The sequence below is a fragment of the Hyaena hyaena genome, unplaced genomic scaffold, assembly GCF_003009895.1.
Source record: "Hyaena hyaena isolate Hyena2069 unplaced genomic scaffold, ASM300989v1 scaffold_597, whole genome shotgun sequence".
NCBI lineage: Eukaryota > Metazoa > Chordata > Mammalia > Carnivora > Hyaenidae > Hyaena > Hyaena hyaena.
In genome coordinates this window covers 573,772-586,772 of record NW_024081231.1, presented here as the reverse complement: position 1 = coordinate 586,772, position 13,001 = coordinate 573,772, and the positions used below count along the sequence as shown (strand labels likewise).

The window sequence follows — 13,001 nt, the reverse complement described above, 5'->3', positions numbered from 1 at the left end:
TTCTGGATCTTAAAGTAGTTCAGAGGCAAGGTAGCAAAGAAAGGAATTCTGGTTTTTTGAGGACGTGCTGCATGTCAGGCCCTTATGCCAGTTTATTTACATATTGTGCTTATTCAGTTCTCACAGCTCTGGGTTAGATTTTATTGATCCTTTTTAACCTATGAAGAAACGGAGGCTCAAAATAAAACCTATAATAGTCAAGTGCACGCTCTCTGCTAGGCACTTTTAATGCTCATGGTAATTTTATGAGATAGATACTATTATGTTCATTTTTGCAGTTTTAGAGATAGGAGCTTCAGAAGTTTGGTAACCTTGGGACATCCGTAGCAGGCTTACTACTTTCCTCTCGGTAGATGTGTGAATTTATTTTGAGTATTTGCTGTGGATCAGGAATTGGGTAGAATACAAGGGACTTTTAGAGAGTCACTACTTTTGTGGCAAAAATCAACTAAAAATGGAAGACAGGATATTTTTCTTCCACCAGCTTCCAAAAAGGATTTGCAGTTGAGTGTAATAGAAGTCAAATGTAAATAAGGATGATCCTTGAAGTACTGATAGAAGACAGCATAAACTGGGCCAAATGAATCCTATACTTAATACAAGTTACTAACATCTGTGAGGAAGGTGCTACCCTGGGTAGGGTATCATAAAATGCTTCGTAAACCTCCAGGATGAGACTGCTTTACTGATCTTCTTTTGTACTTTGCAAAATTCACTATATTATGTAATGTATAATACATTATATATATATATATATATATATATGCATACTTATTTTTTTTTTTTACCTTTCTAGTAATTGTTAAAATCAAGGAAATAAGGGGGCGGCTGGGTGGCTTAGTCGGTTAAGCGTCCAACTTTCGCTTAGGTCATGATGTCGCGGTTCGTGGGTTCGGCCCCGCGTCGGGCTCTGTGCTGACTGCCAGCTCAGGGCCTGGAGCCTGTTTCAGTCTGTGACTCCCTCTCTCTCTGACCCTCCCCTGCTCACGCTGTCTCTCTCTCTCTCTCTCTCCTAGAAATAAATAAAACATTCAAGAAAATAAAATAAAATAAAAATCAAGGAAATAAGATATAAATTAGGCATTTATGATTAAATGTGCTAAGTTGCTAAATTTAAGCCTGCAATCTTGACAACCACTGCAGTTGAGTTCTTATGTTTTGTTTCTAGTGCATCCAGCGTTCACACATATTTACTGTATCTCTTGCCAGGGTGTAGTTACTGTGGAGATAATGTGAAATTTTCCAACTTTGCTATAATTAAAATTCTAGTCAGAAGATGGTGTTAACATGTTTTATATTTATGTATTTACATTTAAGAAATAGTGGTTCAGATTTCATATGTTGGAATATAAGTTTATCTTGCTCTGCTTAAATATTTCATCACTGATTCTGCCTGTGGTGTTCCAGATATATATGTATTCTCAGGCATTCAGATAAATGGAACGTTCACCTAAGGTCAGAGTTTTAAGACTTAATGACTGCATTCCATGGCTATGTATTGAGCACCCAGTATGTGGCAGGCCTTGTGCTGGGGCCAGGATTGGATGTAGATAAGACACAGTCTGCACCTGAATGCTCATGGCTGGGTTGTGAAAAACAAAATCCCTTTCAGTAGGTAAAACTATATGGTTTAGTCTTGACAGTGATTACTAATGCAGAGAAAAGATATCTCTGGAGTCTAATCTGGTGAAAAATCTTAAAGATACAATGGTCTTAAACACACCTACATAAATATATATAGCTTAAATGCTTGCTTTTCTTTAATATCCTTTTTGTGTGTGTGATTATATGCTTTTGATTGAGTTAGCTGTTTATGTTGACTCGCGCCTTAGTATATGGCTACATATGAATCAAAATTTTGTGGGGTGGGGGTGCTTGGGTGGCTCAGTTGTTTTGAGTGTCTGATTCTTTTTTTTTTTTTATGTTTAAATGTTTTATTTATTTCTGAGAGAGAGACACAGCGTGAGCAGGGGAGGGTCAGAGAGAGAGGGAGACGCAGAATCCGAAACAGGCTCCAGGCTCTGAGCTGGCTGTCAGCACAGAGCCCGATGCTGGGCTCGAACCCATGAACCGTGAGATCATGACCTGAGCCGAAGTTGGACGCTTAACCGACTGAGCCACCCAGGCGCCCCTTCAGTGTCTGATTCTTGTTTTTGGCTCAGGTCATGGTCTCCAGTTCGTGAGTTTGAGCACCCCATTGGGCTCTGTACTGACAGTGTGGAGCCTGCTTCGGATTCTCTCTCTCTCTCTCTCTCTCTCTCTCTCTCTCTCTCTCTTTCTCTCTCTCTCCCCCCACCTCAAAGTAAATTAAAAATATTTTTTTGTTGAGTTAAGCCGTCTATAGGTAGGACTCTTCTCGTTGAAAGGTGATAATAGTGGCTATGGCAGAATGTTGAGTTGGAAATCATTTTCTAGCTGTATGGCTTTAGGCAAGTAGCTTAAAACTCAAAGCCTTAGGTTTATCATCTTTCAAAAGATAGAATTAAATGTGAAAATAATTCTATTATAGAATTAAATGGGACAGTGTATATAAAGTGCTTGTCAGAGTAACTGATATCTAATAAGCTATCAATTAGTAGATGCCATTATTTTGTTATTGTTGTGTTTCCGGATATTGGTGATTAGTGGTTCAACCAAGCAATCAACCAGTCAGCAACTATTGATTGACTGCCTGTGGTTAGACTAATAATGTGTTAGGCAGTGAGGGGCCAGGGAACTAGGAGTAAGAATTATGCAGAACTGTGCAGATTGAAAGTTTAGAACCAGACTGTGCTGATTCACTTGAGACAGATGGCCCAAAAAGGAGGCTCCCTCGTGAAAAGGCCTGGCAGTTCCATCAGCAAGTGATACTGAAGGCATGTGTGTTATGCAAAATAATCAAGGGGGCAGTTTTATAATTATGTTTTCTATTTGAGGACAGGAACCAAATCTTGATTGTTTTTCCATCCCCAGGATCAGGCATAGACCCAGATACACAGTAGGTAATTTATAAGTAAATTGTGAGTAAAGAGGTGTGTGTGTATACACACATACATGCTTACACATGTATATAATATATGGATAAAAATATAGATAACCTACAGGTGTATATATACATTGTGTGTGTGTGTGTGTGTGTGTGTGTGTGTGTGGTAGTCAGACTGCAGAAAGTAAAAACAAGAAAACAGGATGAAAATACATTTTCAGAAAAAAAAAAAAGGCTCTGTGACTTGTAGCCAAAAGATTACTATGTGAGCAGTGCAGTGAACTTGATAAATGGGGCCTTATGGATTGAAGGGGTTTCAAATGTGGTTTTGCTGTAATCAAAGGGGAAGTCTTTCTTTAAATTTTTTAAATGTTTTTTTAAATTTATTTATTATTGAGATAGAAACAGAGCATGAGTGGGGGAGGGGCAGAGAGAGGGAGACACAGAATCTGAAGCAGGCCCCAGGCTCTGAGCTATTAGCACAGAGCCCAATGTGGGGCTTGAACCCACGAACTGTGAGATCATGACCTGAGCTGAAGTCAGACACTTAACTGACTGAGCCACCCAGGTGCCCCGTCATAGGGAATGCCTTTCTTGTTTGCCTAACACAGCGTTATTCTTGCATGCTCATTTTATGGGGCTAATATACACTTCCCCTCTTTTTTTTTTTTTTAAGTGTTTATATTTGAGAGAGAACGAGCGAGTGTGAGCAGGGGAGGGCCAGAGAGGGCGGGCGGACAGAGGATCTGAAATGGGCTCCACACTGACCGTAGAGAGTCCAATGCAGGGCTTGAACTCATGAGCCGCAAAATCACGACCTGAGCCTAAGTCGGCTACTTAACCCACTGAGCCATCTTGGTGGGGCACATTTCCGTCTTTTTTAAATGTCTTGCTACTATTTTAACCACATACTTTTAGGTCTTTGTTTCTTGTCATGTTCTTACTTGGTAAGCTAAGAAATGGTAAAATTGCATCAAAATTCATTTAAAGCATTAGCATCAGCAGCCTTAATCAGGTGATGAGGAGAAGATTGCTGTTAGTATATATGCACAGAATAACTAACTTTAGCATATTTTCCTAGTGCATTCAGTGGTGATATGTGGTAATAAAATGCATTTTTTCCAGCATCTGATTTTACTTTAACATCAAATGTTATTTTTCAATTTTACATGACAAAGAGAACAAGTATTATGCAACCCACAGAATTTTTACATATGCATTTAAAACTTTATTATGAGCTTCTTAGAGGGAAAAAGCTCTCATGAAATGTTAGAGATAGAACTTTTCCCCATCTATAGTGTCATTGAAATTTATTATTCCTTTTGCTTAAAAATTTAAAGGAAAGCATTTGATTTCTTCTTTTGTTCTAAAAGGATCTTATTAATATTAATCTTTTTATTCTTCGGGCATTTACCTGGAAACTCATAATGTTTATTTTATCAGAAATCTGTTTTTAGTAGTTTCACTGAAATCTAAATCATCAAAAGAGTTCATGTATAATTAAGTAATTTTTGCTCAGCAGGTCAACATCAAAATTTATATAGTATTCATAAATATATAGTGTTTATATAGTGTATTATCTATACAGACATTTATCTGATCCAACTCAAAAAAATTATTGAAGTATGAGTTTATTGATGATTGTTAATGGTCATCTTTGTGGAGCTTTTCAAGTAATTTGGTAGTGTAAGTATTAAACATTGTTTTTAATTTTGAACATATTTACATAATTTAGGCATAGCTCGTGTCTAAAAAATTAAGAGAATATTATTTTGTAGATTATCCTATTTATACTAGGTATATTATCTTGAACCTTATGTTTTAGAAGAATGGCTGTTTTATGGAAAAATATATAAAATATTTTAGGCAGATCTATTTATAAGCAATGGAAAAAATGGATAAAAAATGTTAGTAATGTTCTGAGATTGTTTTCCTATGTCCAATGAAGATCTAATGAAGACATTCCTTTTCAGGAATTAGGGAAATAACTATTTAATTGAGTATATTCATTTTTATAAATTCTGAAATTACAGGCTTAGAAAATATTTTGTTCTTTATATAGGAACATTTAAAAATTATAAAGCAGGGGCACCCAGGTGGCTCAGTTGGTTAAGTGTCCAACTTCGACTCAGGTCATGATCTTGTGGTTCGTGAGTTCAAACCTTGCATCAGGTTCTGTGCTGACAGCTCAGAGCCTCGAGCCTGCTTCAGATTCTGTGTCTTCCTTTCTCTCTGCCCCTCCCTTTCTCTTTCCCCCTCCCTCACTTGTGCTGTCTCTCTCTCTCTCTCTTTCTTGCTCTCTAAAAATAAATAAACATTAAAAATTTTTTTAATTAAAAAAAATTTTAATTATAAAACAAATTTTCATCCTGGAAAATGAAGGGTACTTATAGGGAAGGTTTAAAAACTCACTTATAATCTCATCACCTAACTTTCTTACATTCATTTTTTGGTGAAATTCTTTCCAGGGGTCTTTTCTACACGCATAGATACTTAGATCCCATTTGGGAATATTTGCCATGCACAACTTTGTGTTCTGAATTTGCACGTCATTGAACATTTTTCAAAATCAAGTTTATTTAACACCCAGTATTTTATCTGGTGGATGTGGTATTCTTTTGTTGTTGATTACAATACAGTGTTTTTTTTCTATTTTAAAATTATAAATCAGTTAATGTCTATCCAAATGATCTAGTATTTTCCATATTTGGCTATTTCATTTGTATTTTTTACTGATTTAATTCTAAGCAGAATTATGCAAATATACTTCTTGCTACTAGATATTCAAACCTGGAGGAGAAATGTATTTACTCTCTTCGTTTTGCTTTTCGCCTTTAATCCACTCCTAATGACAACCACATGTAGAACTTCCTCTGTTCCTGGAGATGCTGTCACATGGGTACACATACCGTGTGATTACAGCTAACCATGGCAACGTTGGAAGACTTTTCAGTAGTTTCTATTTTTCTGCCCCATAGAAACTATCTGTGTGCTAGATTTTGTTTTTAATAAGCATTGTCTCAAATTTACAAGATCAGACTGGAATATTGTACAGAGGTGGTGTTTCCCAAAACATTTGGCATCAGCATAATTCTAAAGTATAAAAGAGCCTTAAACAATACCAAGCTCCCATTCTCCCCCCTTCTTTTATAGATGAGGCAGTTCTGGCCCAAGAGTTAATTGACTTTTCCAGGTGTTCTCAGCTGTCCCTTGGTAGAAATGGAAATAGGAATCAGGTTTACCAATCCTATTTTTTCTATTGTATCAGAATCTGTAAGAGCCAGTATATAGATTAGGTAGGTTATTTGGGATGTTTTGCTATCTCTTATAATTCTTGCTTATGTCTGTAGTATACTGAATTCTCTTTAGAGGACTTTTTTTTTTCTTCCTGTTGTTCCTTCAGGAAATGAGAAACCTTGATGAAACAGTTTGGAGCCCCTTAAGGCCACAGATCGTGAGACATCCAAGGCAGTTCATAGGAACCTAAGTTGTTGAATAGATCAGGATTCATAGAAATGTGTTTTTGTTCCTTCCCATGAAATGCTTTATTCAGGTTATTTGTGAAGTGACACCTAGCAACATATTTTAAAGCTATGATTATATTGGATAAAAACACTTAAGAGATAGTTTTCTTATACAAAATGTGGATCTTTGAAAAATGGTAATTATAATTCTCATTTACAAAAGTAATTATGCCCATTTTTACGGATGGTGGAGACTGAGGTTGAGAGTATAATAGAGTGACTTGCCCAACATTGCATAGTTTGTGGTGGAATCAGGATATGGGTACAAATTCCTTTTATTTTTTCCCCTTATACACTGCCAGTAAAATGACTCACATTTGTATCTTTTCATTGACCTCATAGTGTTGAATTTAAATTTAGGGTTATTATATTCAACAGATTACCATATACTCTTTTATTTTTTTAGCTTGACACCAATTTTGGAAAAGGAGTCATCAGTGATTTTGTTAGAAAAATCAAATGAAAACCTGATATTGTGACATAAAGTATATCTGTGGCAAGAAAAGATGAATCAGTGTTGTTTAATTTTGTTTTTCAGTTCTAATTTGACCATCTGTTAAGAATTGCTACTATTCATGATGTGGAAAAATATATGATGGTCAGATGCCTATTTTTGAAAGTATTCACTACTTTGTAAAATCACAATTCCATATTTTTTTACTAAAAACTCTTTTATTGTAGCAGGCACAGTTCTCTGATTTCAGTGGTGTGTGTGTGTGTGTTTTGTTTTGTTTTGTTTTTTCTTTCAGTATGAAAAGAAATAGAAGCAAATGATCTGTTGACTTCTTTCACTTTAATGTTTATACTTTAGGCCATTTTTAGGCAGTCTTACTTTTTCTTTGTTGCTTCATCTTTTTTAAATTATGTAAGTAGAATAAAGCTGTAGCTACCACATATTAATTTGGAGCAAATTTAAACCAGATACTCTAAATAACCACTGACTAAGATGTTATGAGTAATTTCCTGTGAGATTGCTATCATCTTCAAAAATAAAAAAACAATGAAAATAATAAGATGGTCAAATTAAAGGTAAAATTGTAAATTTTGTATTTATCATTTATAAAATGATTTTAATTGAACTACTTTATAGTCATTAAGTCCAGAGTAGTCTTTGACTTTTACAGAGAATTGGCTGAAACATATGAGTGTTTACCATGTATGAAATACTATGCCAGATTTTAAGAAGCAAGTTTAAAATGCAAAGGTGACATGACTATGCATTGATTGGGGTGGGGGGCAGTTGCACTTACAGCTGTGGCAGAGGATGGGGCCAGAAGTCAATGTTGTATAGAAGTACATTTGGTCGCTACTTTCCAAAATGGAACATAGCTGTGAAGACGCCATTTTCAAACTCTGTTCCATTGGCAGTGACTTTTCCGCTAACCATTTGCAATCAGTGAGGTTCACTTTAAATAAATGTAGTGAGTGAAGTCAGAGTTTGCATCTTTATCATTCCTGATTTGGACTTGTGATTGAGAGGCCTGTCATTTAATCCTTAATTCATTGAGTGGTTGATAACCACAGGGCTTGAGAAGAAAGTAGTCTTGTTGGACAATATCCTTTAAAATTCTGTACTATTAGTTTGATTTCATTTAATTTGGAAATTGTGAGCGATGCCCATAGTGTAGGAATTAGGCTAAATATTGGTACACGTGGTTGTGGTCTGCAAAGCGAAGAGGAAGAGTTGTTTATTACGTCTGTTTCAGTGCTTTGTTGGAAGTTAAACTGGCCTAGCCTGCTTGCTTTGGTAGACCCTAAAAGGAAACGTAAAATGAATGTCCAGGTTTGTTTTCATTGAGTTTGCTTTTTTTTTTTTTAATCACAGTTTAAAATGACTCATTCTGTTTTGTCATTTAATGTTGAACAAGTAAATTTTAGGAACAAAAACAAAGAGAGGTACTCATTGCTTACGTAAGTTATGTTATTTAGAAATTTGTTTTTAAACTTTTCCCCCATATTCTTTCATAAGACTAAATGCATGCTTAAGCATCTTTTAAGAAATTAAAAAGAAAGAAGAAATCCTGATGGTTTTTAAAGACACTGTAAGCTTATAAACATTTCTCTGGTGATGAATGATACATTTTTTTTTCTTTTGAAAATTAAACAATGTTCGTTCCAAATGCATAATTTGAAACTCTAGTTGTTTGTTTCCTTGTCCATATTTTGTTTCAGAAATAGAAATGCATCAAAAGTGGCTGATTTTAAATAACTAACGCTATTGCTGTTTCCCGGCATTTGACTTAAGAGAAATACGTAATGATTGCAAAATGGTCCTAAAACTTAATGAGTGCGTAAAATACCCTTCAGAGTTATTTTTGTTTCCAACTTTGAATATTAACTTCTAGGAATGTATCCAATACATATCCTGACACCTTTCTGATTATGCTGCCAATGATCTTGGTATTGCTCAATATTCTCCTAGAAAAAGATACTAAAAAGCCTGAGGCCAGAATAATTGCCTTAAGTGGGGTTAGAAGTTTAAATTTGAATTTCCATTTTTTTTGGTTTCCGTTTTATGGATAGCTTTCCTATGCCTGCCTAAGACTAGGCTATGGATTGGAAAGTCTTTCATACTTAAATTTTAATGTGCATCAAATCATATATCCAGTGTTCTAATTATACCTTACTTTTTTCCTGTTAGCTTGACTGTTTTACTAACACTCTCAATTCTTATTCTTAGTGTACTATTAATCGTAACTTCTTCCTCTCCTTTGAAGGAAATAGTGTAAAGCATCTGCTTACAGAGGAGAAAAAAGAGTATACCTAACCCACAACATAAGAGCAATTTTATTTTAGGAAACCACCCTTCTAGTAGGAATTCTAATGTTCTTTTGCTTTTTAAATACATATAAAGAATCACCTCATTCTCTCACACGTGGATCCATACTTAATTTGTCAGCAGATCTTATTGATTCTATCCTTAACATTCACTCTGCATCTGATCATTTCTTACCACCTTCAGTGTTCTCACTTTTGTGACATCACCTTGCCTTGCCGGTTACAATAACCTGTTATTGACAAGACAATTGCCTTCAATGAGTTTGCTAATTAACTTATTGCAAAAATAACTTACAGAAACACAAGAAGTTGCTTGAGTTCAAAAGTTCTGTTTTTTTTTCATTATTGTATAGGTGGGGTCTTTTCTGCTTCACACGTAGAGAATACACACACAAATGCTCACAGGATGAATGGAACGTAAGAGAATATATATGTTTCAGAAAGATTTATCAATTGACTACTGTGTGAGACACTATTAGGTACTGGGATGTTTAAATAAAAAATAAGATCTCTAACCAATAGCAACTCAGTCTGTTGGGGAGACAGACATAAAAGACACACGAAGGAGTAAGAACTCTAGGGGAAGCTTGTGTTAAGTGCCTTGGGAGCATAGAATAGAGAAGGGGCAGACATTCCTATTATTCCTAAGAGCTCAAGTTGTCTGTTAGTGTTATATTATCCATGTGGGTGAGGAAGGAAGTTCTTGTTATTGCACTTCTATAACAAGTAGAAAATTCAGTTTAGGACCTTCCCTTGTCCTCTTTATTCCTGAGTAATGTTGGGTTCACTGAGGACAAAAGATATACATAGGTTCAATCCATGGAGACTTTAAAAAACTGATCGGAACTGTTGATTTTGGAAGTGTTGCTTCGTTTTTATTTTTTGATACCAATCTAAACATTTAATATATAGCCATACTTTGAATTTAAGAATTGCACTGTCATATAAAGATCTTGTATCTTTCAGAAATACGTTTGTAGAAAGTAGGTATGGTGTGGCCAAGACTTAATGTTTTGTTTATTTATTTTCTTGCTGTTGTGCAAGACAGATTGAACTGCAGTGTGGTAATTTTCCTGATTAAAGTCTTTTCAGATACCCTGTAATATCCATAGTAGATCCTTCTCTTTTAGTTGTGTTGAAGTTTCTGCCTTGGTTGGCATTTCATTGTAACTTAACTTCCTTGCAGCTGAGTCAACTCTGTTGGCATAAGTAATGTGAGGTTTCTTTAGAGAATTAGATAAATGGCTTCCAGACAGATCCAATTTTTGTTCAGGATAGTTTCATAATTTGCCTTGTAATGCTAGCGTCCTGAATTTAAGGCTTAGGCATAACAGTTATCTTGACTTACGGAAATATTCTTTCTCAAAACTTCTTAGGTGATATGTGCTCGTCTACAGTTTCAACATGCCATGCTTCCAATAACTTTGAATTATATTATGTTAGCTTTAATTCCATCCTTTAATATAATTTGGTCTCACTCTACCTCTTATCCTATCTCACCCCCACTGCTGATGTATAAAGATGGTCTTGGGGCTGAAATACTGTCATAGTTGCGTATTCAATTTAGTTTTCAGTGAAGGAGTAGCTTTAACTCTGTAATTAATGATTTATTTAGTCATGTGAGTGTGTTTTATTTGCTAAAATTTTTCTTTTAAAGTATGTGAAGAACTATGTTCATGTCCTGTAACAACCGTACTGGAAATAAAATGACTTTTCCGGAACTCTTAAGACATTGAAGGAATCTCATAAATTTTTGCCAAGGATATAACAGTTTGGACATGCTCTAGTTTTACTGAAGTTCTATTTCCATTAAGATTGTCTCGTTGTAATCTTTACAGCCTTTTGGAAAGTGAATGTTCTGAGTGTAAAGAGCATGTTGTAACATAAATACATAATTAGAGGAACATTTTTTATCCTTTGAATTTATAGGTCCATTGATCAAGCCAGTCAACATTTTGTGTGTGTGTGTGTGTGTGTGTGTTTGATGAGATTGTGAGCAGTATTATTTTTTACTTACTTTAGACACAAATGTTAACAGTGTAATCCTTTCCTGTCCTGAAATGGAAGCTTCATAAAATCTTTGCTATCTTGACAGTAGAACTGTACCTTGCTTAGTGTGTGATTAATGTGTACTTTTTGACTACAATCTGCCAAGAGCAGGTTTTATGTGTACACAGTGTACATATCCAGTATAGATGGATAGCCCCTAAAAGTTTAGGCTATAGATGGTGTTCTTTTTTCCTCTTTTTTTTTTTTTTTGTGGTCTATTCTGAATTTTCCAATATGTCATGTATTTCATTTATACTAATGTCTCAGAAGTATTTTTTATATTCTTTCTACTTTAAGACTATATTAGTCCCCATATTACCTACTGATAGCTTTCCTGAATTTTTCACATTGGCTTTCTAAATTCCAATTTTAAGAATTCAACTTATCTGGCATTTTTTAAAATGTTTATTTATTTTTCAGAGAGAGAGAGAGAGAGAGCCTGCAAAAGCAAGTGCCAAGCAGGGAAGGGGCAGAAAGGGGGGAGGGGGACATAGAATCCAAAGCAGTCTCCAGGCTCTGAGCCTTTAGGAGGGCTCAGACCCATGGACCATGAGATCCTGACCTGAGCTGAAGTCAGACGCTTAACTGTCTGAGTCACCCAGGTGCCCCTCAACTTACCTGACATTTTGATAGAGAGGATTTAGGGAGCCAGGAGACTCAGATTATGGACTATGGCATCTTTGATTTTAGTCGGATTATTTAGTCTTTCTGAACTTTGGTTTCCTCATTTGTATAATTAAGGATTGAATTTTTTCTCTAAGGTTCTTTCTCAAAATCAGGCATGATCTAGGATATCTTTCTTTTTGGATCATATAGACTACTATGTATAGTTAGCTTCATCTGTTTCTATCTCTTGAATCCTATCCTCCCACCCTCTCACAGAGAAGCTCCTTATATTCCCAAGACCCAGACATTTGTGTCCATTCATGCTGAAACATTGAATTTGGACTGTGTCTTCCATATTTCTAGAAGTCGAGTGCCCTATCCATTGTACCACAAAGTCACCTTTTTCATCCATATTTCTAAATAGACTCTAAAATACCTTGTATTACCTCTAGTTCTGTAGATATACAGTAGCTTTTGGTTAATCTTGTTGTAGAGTTATTGCGCCTTCTGAATTCATTAGAGAACCAGGGAATAGTCATAATCGTGCCTAAATAGTATCATCTCCTCTTATTAATCCATATACCCTCAAATCAGACAAGATGATTGAATTAATGTCAGCCAGTTTCCCACTTGTCCCACAGAATTAGCCATGCTGTTCCATTTGTAGAGCTATTTTCTGAAGCCTGAAACTGGGACAAAAACTATTTCATTGGGTGCCCCAATTGGTATTCATATAGGTATTCTTTTTTTTTTTTTTTTAATGTTTTATTTATTTCTAGGAGAGAGAGAGAGAGAGAGAGACAGCCTGAGCAGGGGAGGGTCAGAGAGAGAGGGAGTCACAGACTGAAAAAGGCTCCAGGCTCTGAGCTGGCAGTCAGCACAGAGCCCGACGCGGGGCTCGAACTCACGAACCGCGAGATCATGACCTAAGCGAAAGTTGGACGCTTAACCGACTAAGCCACCCAGGCGCCCCCATATAGGTATTCTCCAACCAGAAGAATGAGGCAAAACAAAAGGGATGACATTTCACGGAGTTATTTGTTGGCTGTATGAGGACAGGAGCCTTATCTTATTCACTC

At 35.8% G+C, this 13,001-nt stretch overlaps 1 protein-coding gene across 6 annotated transcripts in view; it reads left to right on the top strand.

The window, feature by feature from the left end:
• CEP128 (centrosomal protein 128) overlaps positions 1–13,001 on the top strand; it is a 408,652-nt gene that overhangs the window by 131,125 nt on the left and 264,526 nt on the right. The gene's annotated exons all lie outside the window — the stretch shown is intronic.